Below are 7946 nucleotides of genomic sequence, written 5' to 3'. Positions count from 1 at the left end.
AGCTCGTTGCCGCCGTTCCCACCGGTCGACATTGATTGGGCACAAGCTCCAAGGTAAGCAATGTACCGACCATCCTCCTTCTTCAAATGTTACACCAGCATCTCAAATTCAGATTGGCTAATTCAAGCCCACCACCTCCCCGAGCGAGGCCCAATGGCCGGTCATCAGAGAGATGGCACAATTACAATGTGCTGCCGATGCGCACCTTCGACACGGCGGACGCCAGATCAGGGGAGCATCGGTGGCTCCGGCTGAGGAGGGTGCGCTGGCTCGAGAGGGAGAAAGGTTTCGACATAGAAAATCAGAGTCAGCTCAAGCCGAGGCTTAGTTTTCATATAGAAGATCTAAACTCAGTAGCAGTCAGTCATAGAGAGGTTTTCCCTTCCCTCGGTGGGCGCATCGTGAAGTATAAGTCCCACCAAGCAAGATTAATTACCCGCAAATGTGGAACTTGTACTGACCGTTTTGTTACAGATACAGATATAGCACGCATAACTCATCACTGGCCACGTAGATCTGCCACCTCCGGCATGCTACTTCTGTACCTGGTATTTCAGCCCCTTATTATGGTCAGCGGCATCAATGGAGATGGTCGAGCCTTGACATGCTTCTCCATTGACCAGCATGTCCACAAGAACTCTTGTCACATTTTTCTTCATCCACCTTTTAATAGGCCTTGAGCCATACACCTACAATACATAGAACATGTATGCGTCGTAAGCAGGATATGTACAAACAACTACGCAAATAAGTAGTAAGATTTGGTTTGGTAAAAATAACATGTACTTACCATGTCGTGTGATTCTGACCAAATGACATCCAATGTGGCATCTGTTACAAGTAGAGAGATGCCATTATAAGCTGCCGTATCCACGACCCTCTTCATCTGGATTCTCGTGATCTTCCTCAGTTCATCGTGTGAAAGCGGCTCAAACATCACAATTTCACTCAGTTTGTTGAGAAATTCAGGCTTAAAGCGTTTCTCGACCTGCATCATCAACAAGTAAATTTGTCAATCAGCAGGGTGCGCACCGGGACTTTACAAGGGACAGTTTGGGATACACATACCTGTTTCATGAGAAGATCTCGTGCAGTTTCTATGTTTTCTCCAGCCATTCTAGCTGACAGGTTCTCTGCTCCTAGAGTTGAGCTCATGATGATGATAGTGTTCTTGAAATTTACGTTGCGTCCTTTCCCATCAACCAGCATGCCATCATCAAGGAGTTGAATGAGAACCTTGAAAATTGAGGGATGTGACTTATCTGCCTCGTCAAAAAGAACAACGCTATACGGTTGGCTCCTGACTTTCTCGGTGAGTTGTCCGTCTTCTTCATAGCTTCAGAAAGTCAAATGAAAAAGTGAGACATGAGTAGGAATTCAGGAAGAAATACAATTCCAAAGTGTGTACAAGCTAAACCTTCGAGGTCCTCCAAAGAGACGTGACACAGAACCACTGTCGGCATATTCAGACATGTCAAAGCGGACTAATGCCTTCTCATTGTCGAACAACTTCTCGGCAAGTGCTTTGGCAAGCTCTGTCTTTCCAACACCAGCCGGGCCCAAAAAGAGGAAAGAGCCAATTGGTTGGCCAGATTGATCAAAGCCGACCCCAGAACGTAGCACTTCTTGGGCAACCAAATTAACGGCTTCATGCTGTCCAACAACCCTCTCATGCAATCTGTCTGCTAGGTGGCTCAACTTCTCTTCCTCTCGACCAAGTGTGGTGATCGGAATTTTAGTCCATCGGCTCACAACCTTCATCATATAACAATAGAAGGTGGCATGAACATCACACCGAAACAAATGGAAACTCCTCACAAGGAGACGATTAGCAAGGAATGTTAGTAATTTACCTGTGCAATATGACATGGAGCAACGGTTATCTCCTCCGGTGCATTTCTTGTGTTAGTTTCCTTATTTTGAACTTCTTTTGGTTTATGCAACTTCACGGTAGTGCATGCCTCGTCCATCAAATCAATTGCTTTATCAGGAAACTGACGACCTGACAAGATCACAAGAGTAAAATCCACAATTTCTTTGAGATGCACAGACCCAATATGAAAGTACATTGAATTAAATTCTTAACCACATCACAGAACATACTACCTGTAATATAGCGGGCGGCGAGCTGTGCGGCAGCAGCTAGAGCGTCGTCGCGAATCGTCAGTCCATGATGGTCTTGGTACCACTGCTTCAGCCCCTGCAGGATGGCAACTGTCGCCTGCACGCTCGGCTCCTCGACATCAACCTTTTGGAACCGCCGCTCAAGGGCCGCATCCTTCTGGATGTATCTGCGGTACTCTGTACTCTTCGGATGTGGTAGCGCCTATGCAACGGATGCGGCCACGGGCCAACGCCGGCTTGAGGATGTTGGCGGCGTCCCCGGGGCCATCTCGGTCACCAGCACCAACAATCATGTGCATCTCGTCTATGAAGAGGATGAGTTTGCCATCAGCACCCTCCGCCTGATTGATCGCATCCTTCAAGCGCTGCTCGAACATGCCGCGCCACTGGGTACCAGCGACCATCGCCCCGACGTCAAGCTCCGCGATGCGGGCACCGACGAGCGCGTCGGGGACCGCCCCAGCTGCGATGCGCTGGGCTAGGCCCTCGACGATGGCCGTCTTGCCGACGCCGGCCGCACCGACCAGGGCGGCGCAGTTCTTGGTCCGGCCGCAGAGGATGCAGATGACACGGTCGATCTCGTCGTCGCGGCCGATGACCGGATCAGCCCCGGCGGGGTCCAAGGTCTTGAGGAAGGCCGGCCTGGAGGTGAAGAGGGACTTGAGCTCTTCCTCGTACAGCCTCAACGCTGTACAGGCCAATCCAACGGCAGTGACGGACAGTACTCTAATCATGGCCTTCTCCCCCTCCCCCATCTGTTTGGAAGTGATCGAAGACGAGGAGCGACCTGGTTTGAAGCTCGCTGGGTAGATTGATTCTCTGGGAGGCTTAGCTACGACGACGGCAACCAATAATAAGCTGGGTTTGATCGATTTCTTGAGCAGCACGCCACGCTGAATCCCTGAGACTGGTCCTACCCGGACATACCTCATCGTGATTAACTCCTAACACTGGACCGCTTCCTCTAAAAAAAACTAACACTGGACCGCTCGGAAACTAATTCCAGTAAAAATGATATGGGCAGTGCTACGCGTCGGCTGGCTGATCTAAAAAATCAGCCAGGTAGCGAGCCGTTAGATTTGCCGCATCAAGCGATCGAGCGCGCCCCATAATAGCAACACAGGTCTTGTTACAGAATTTTCTTGCAATAGTTGTTTGTTGCATTATTTTTTTGCCACTGAGATCTTGTTGCAGAAAATTTTCGCAAGAGAAGTTTCGTTGCAATTTTGTTGTAGAATTTTTTTGCAAAAGAAGTTTTGTTGCAAAACGTAGACCCGTCGTAGACCATTACAACACTATATATGTTTCAGAAACATAGCTCCTGTTGCAGAAGCGCGTTCGACAAAGGATGGTATGCGGGCTCTCACTGGGACACGTGTAACGCAGGGGAGGTGCAGGACGCGGCCGCTGCGATCCGCCGGGTGATGGTAAGAGTTTCCCAAATGATATGGCTATTTCATAAAATAAATATGGCTAGTACTGGGAGTCGAGCGACCAGTCGCGCTCCCAGATCTGTCGACACGCCAGCCGTTTGATGAAATCCTTGGTCGTCCTTATCGCGTTGTCGCCCGATCATCTTGGAGGCTCGCAAGCAGCCATCTCCAGTGCCATGCAGCATCGTGGGCTGCCATCACAACACTGTTGATCATCATTGCAACTCGAAGGACCCTCGGCGGCCTTTTCAGCACAGTGCTCCCTTCACAACACCGGCTTGCAGCACACCACCGCAACACTCCCTTGTCATACCCGTCTCTGGCCTCACGCCACCAGTGGACACAGTCGCAGCATCGCGCTCGCAGAAAATCCTATCAGCATCACACAACAATAGTGCCCGGCCCCTCGCCGTACTTGTTCCTGGCCTTCCAGCAAATGGTTACCACTGTTGCAGCATCGCTTGCTTCGCTTGCCACAACGCCGCTAGCATCCTAGGAGCGAGCAAGCACATTGTCGCTAGGCCTCGCAATAGCCCCAGCTGCCTCTGCTGCATACGCTATTCGCACCAGCTGCCAGTCTAGAGGAACGCTTGCCTTGTTGCAGCACCGTGCACTTGCCGGCCTAGCGCAACACCTGCCTTGTTGCAGCAGCGTGCATTTGCAGCACAGGCATACGTTGCAGGGTGATTTCGGGGTAAGACGCTGCGTTCAGGAGGAAGGCAAATGCGTCAAGGATATTGCTCATGGAGAAAATGAAGATAACAACGGCCTAAGACCAGGACTGTCAAAAGAGGGGCTTGGCATTGAGAAGGCGGAATTACAACCCTTTTACAGGGTAAAGATCAGAAAACAAAAGGCTAAACAATCGAACCAGCCAAGATAAGATGGCACTTCGCTGTACAAAGACCTAAATTAGCTCTGGCAAGCATCTTAGAGAAGAGCGACGTCGCTTCAGACAAGTTCAGCAGCTCCCAGTGATGTGGTGGTATCTTTTCCTTCAAAGAGTCTTCCGTTTCGCTCTTTCCAAATATTCCAGGCAACATACATAGTAGTAACAGCCTCAGTCCCTTTTTCCTTCTTTATCCGTGGCCATCTCAGCAGAGCAGCCCCACCATTTCTTCATGGATGTGCGTGGCCTGCAACCCAATGTTGGACACTAGTTGTTGGGGCACAGCCTTGCTGCGCCGCCTGAGGCGTGCCGCTACGGTGCCAGGTAGGCACTCTGCTCTTTTCTCTTGCTTCTTTGCGATTTGTGTGGTACATCTGCATGCAAGCGATGAGAGCCTCTTCAACGAAATATATTGGTTGTTCACGTTAGAAAAAACTAAAACCGCATTATATGCAATAGCTGAGTCAGGTGCAAGTTGTTGGTTGGAAAAATAAGAAAAAGAATTTGGCAAGTGATGATAGGCTGATTTGATGAGCGTAATATATTGTTGCTTAACATAATTAAGATCCCATGACTTGTTCTCATGGGTTTGTAAACGATTATAGAAGAATATAAGATTTCTAGAAATTGAGACATACAAGTATACCAAGTGATTGCCAGACTGTTGGCCCTGACCCGACGCCGAGTACTTTCCGACGACGATGATATGACCGACAACGAACGACGACGAAGCAAAGCTGACTGACTCTTGAACAATTCGCTGTTGACCGGTGCACTTGGTCGAAGCGAAACACGTCTGAGACGGAACCACGTACAGGCAGAACAACTAGTAGCTAGCTAATCGATTAACGGATCGATCCAGTACTAGCAGTACTCACGCACGGCAAACCTGGCTGATTGCCACAGGAACGTGACGTACCTGGTGATTTCTTTATTGCCTCACGGGTTGATCAATTACAAGGGGCTGGGTGTACTTATATACACGTACAAACCCAAGCATCAATCCTACTCGGATTACTACTCCTGTCCAGCTCGGACATGTACACGTGCCGTGCACTAAATCGTGTTTAAGTCTAACACAGACGACCGAGGCTGAGCCCTGCCACCTCCTCCATGCTTGCTGCCAACGACGCGGATGAGCCCCCGAACCTCATCACCATGACCAGCTTTATCTCCTCCTCCCACTCCGATTCCTCCGTGGAAGCTCATTCCTGCAAGGATGCCGTCTCTGTCGCCCTCTTTCTTTACCTAACAGCGAGAGTCCAGTGGCAAGCAGAAGGGGATACAAACGGGCAAGTCTTGGTGCAGTAGCACGGTAAGGAAGCTGGCGTCAGGTGGCACTGCTGGATCACGCCACCGCCTCCAGCAGGGAGGCGTACCATTGATCAAAATCGCAGGGAGGCGTACCATCGATCGAAATCGCTGCCGCTGCCGCCTTCGCCTCTCATGTGCTCCTCCCACGGCTCGCATGCAAACCTCACCAAAAATGCACAATGAATAGATTGCTTGAAAGGTGATTCCTGTAAAGGATCGTGACAATTGAATAGGTGAATATGGTTCACTGTACCAAAAGAATGTTAAATGGTTATAGTTACCGATATATCAATAGAGTGGTTTGTTAGTTAAAAGAAACATACATAGAAATATAAGAAATGCAATCTGTAACAAGTTAAACTAACCAATTAGCATGGCAAAAATGTTGATGTTACAAACAGATACCAAGATGGGAATGCATGATACAAGGCACAGTGGCTTTATCTGTCAGATCTGAAATGCAAAGAAAACAAAAATCAACAAGTAAATTTTCATCAAAGTAGTAATACATCCTGACAAAAAAATTGTGAAAAAAGTTGCATCCAAGAGTTATGATTTATAAGGCATAATTGCACAATTCTTTCCGACGAAATATTTATACATAAAAATGGTATGAGAAATGTTGCATTATTCACAACATGGTTAGAGTTCCATGGCTTCCAATGTTACAAATCAGTCGCCAAATGTTTTCAGCAAGAAACTTCTTGCTGACAAGGAGGTGATTTACTATTTTAATTTCATTTGACATTCACATAACAGAAGGTTGGTAAATATTACGAAACGCTTTCCCCTTAAACAATTTTGTTTCTTACAGGAAACATTTGATGACATAAGTCTTTTTTCTATTATGACAGTAATTTTTTTCTTGTTAGTCGTGATGACACCTTTCATTTCAACATCTTAACAAATTGTTGCAAAGGACTAATGATCTATAGCAGATACAGATCCATTAGAAGAATGTCGTTACCAGAAATTTGATTTCAGCATCTTATCAAATTGTTTTTGGTCCTGACCCACCTTTGTATAGTATTACCTTTCTTGCACATGAGACACTCTTATGTGTTTTGAAGTCGTAACTCGGAATGTCAACAACTTTACCCTGTTTCAGTGTTTACGTACAAGAGAGTAGTAAATCTGTATCAAATGCATCTGCAATTAGGACAGGAGCAGCATCAGTAACAAAGTCAGTGCACATCTCTTGCCAATAGCAAAAGAGACATCAGGTTCTCATGAAACATGCGTTGTACCTAGATGATCAAAGTTATAATCATGAACACAGAACGATTCCTCATTAGAAAGTCCATAATAAAATGACTCCTGTGACATTTGAGATCAAAATTCTTATTGCTTGAGAGATTGTACCCATCGTATGATTACAATAAAATTATAGCAAGGGATGTTGATAAAAATTTGAATGCATAATTAATGACACTACACACTTATAAAACAGGAGAAATAAACTACTAGTGACTTTGTCAAGAAAGAATGGATGGTCCAAATATCATAAGAAGCGCAATCAGAGCTGTAATACACAAAATCTGAGTAACAACAACTATACACTGATCGCATAGCTGATGGATGATCATTTTGGAAACAGTACTTTTACCTGAAGAAAGGAAGAAGGTTTGTTGTCATCATATGATGGGTGAGGTGCATTTGGGCGTATAAAGGTTGTACCATGTAAGCGACTAAAATTCACTGAATTTCTGCTAACAAACAGAAAGAACAGAACCCATCGACTAATAACAAATGGTTCCTGGTGTCCATTCTCCAGGCCTGACGTCATTGGTAGATCCTCCCCTGACAAAGAGTCTTTCAGGTCCAGCTCGTGCAAATGGAGTGCTGGATGATGGACCCCAACCGCGGTAGCATTAAGCACTTCGCGTGTCGATTACGTTCCCATCTAGTGTTCAACAAATTTACAGTCACCTGGATATATATAAAGTAAAAGGGTAAAATTAGGATGTTAAAAAGCCACTTAGATCCACGTCTTGGTGCAAAAGAATTATTGAATGATTATACAAGCCTTTAAGATGAAGATCCCAAAAAAAAATCCATAAATGATAAGGCATTGCGATAAAATAATTATCTTCTATAAATGTACCCTTCAAAAGTCAGAATAGAAGTGTGCGAAAACAGTTTGTTAGTTTGTCCAGAAGAAAAACCTTCTTCCTTTCCTTAGACAA

The 7946-nt window shown here is 46.3% G+C and overlaps 1 pseudogene; it reads right to left on the bottom strand.

The window, feature by feature from the left end:
- Positions 1 to 533: 533 nt before the first annotated feature.
- LOC123170661 (chaperone protein ClpB1-like) lies at positions 534 to 2932 on the bottom strand (annotated as a pseudogene).
- Positions 2933 to 7946: the final 5014 nt, after the last annotated feature.

The sequence above is a fragment of the Triticum aestivum genome, chromosome 7D (assembly GCF_018294505.1).
Source record: "Triticum aestivum cultivar Chinese Spring chromosome 7D, IWGSC CS RefSeq v2.1, whole genome shotgun sequence".
NCBI lineage: Eukaryota > Viridiplantae > Streptophyta > Magnoliopsida > Poales > Poaceae > Triticum > Triticum aestivum.
The sequence above is the reverse complement of the archived record's forward strand: the minus strand, read 5'-3'. Positions and strand labels throughout refer to the sequence as shown.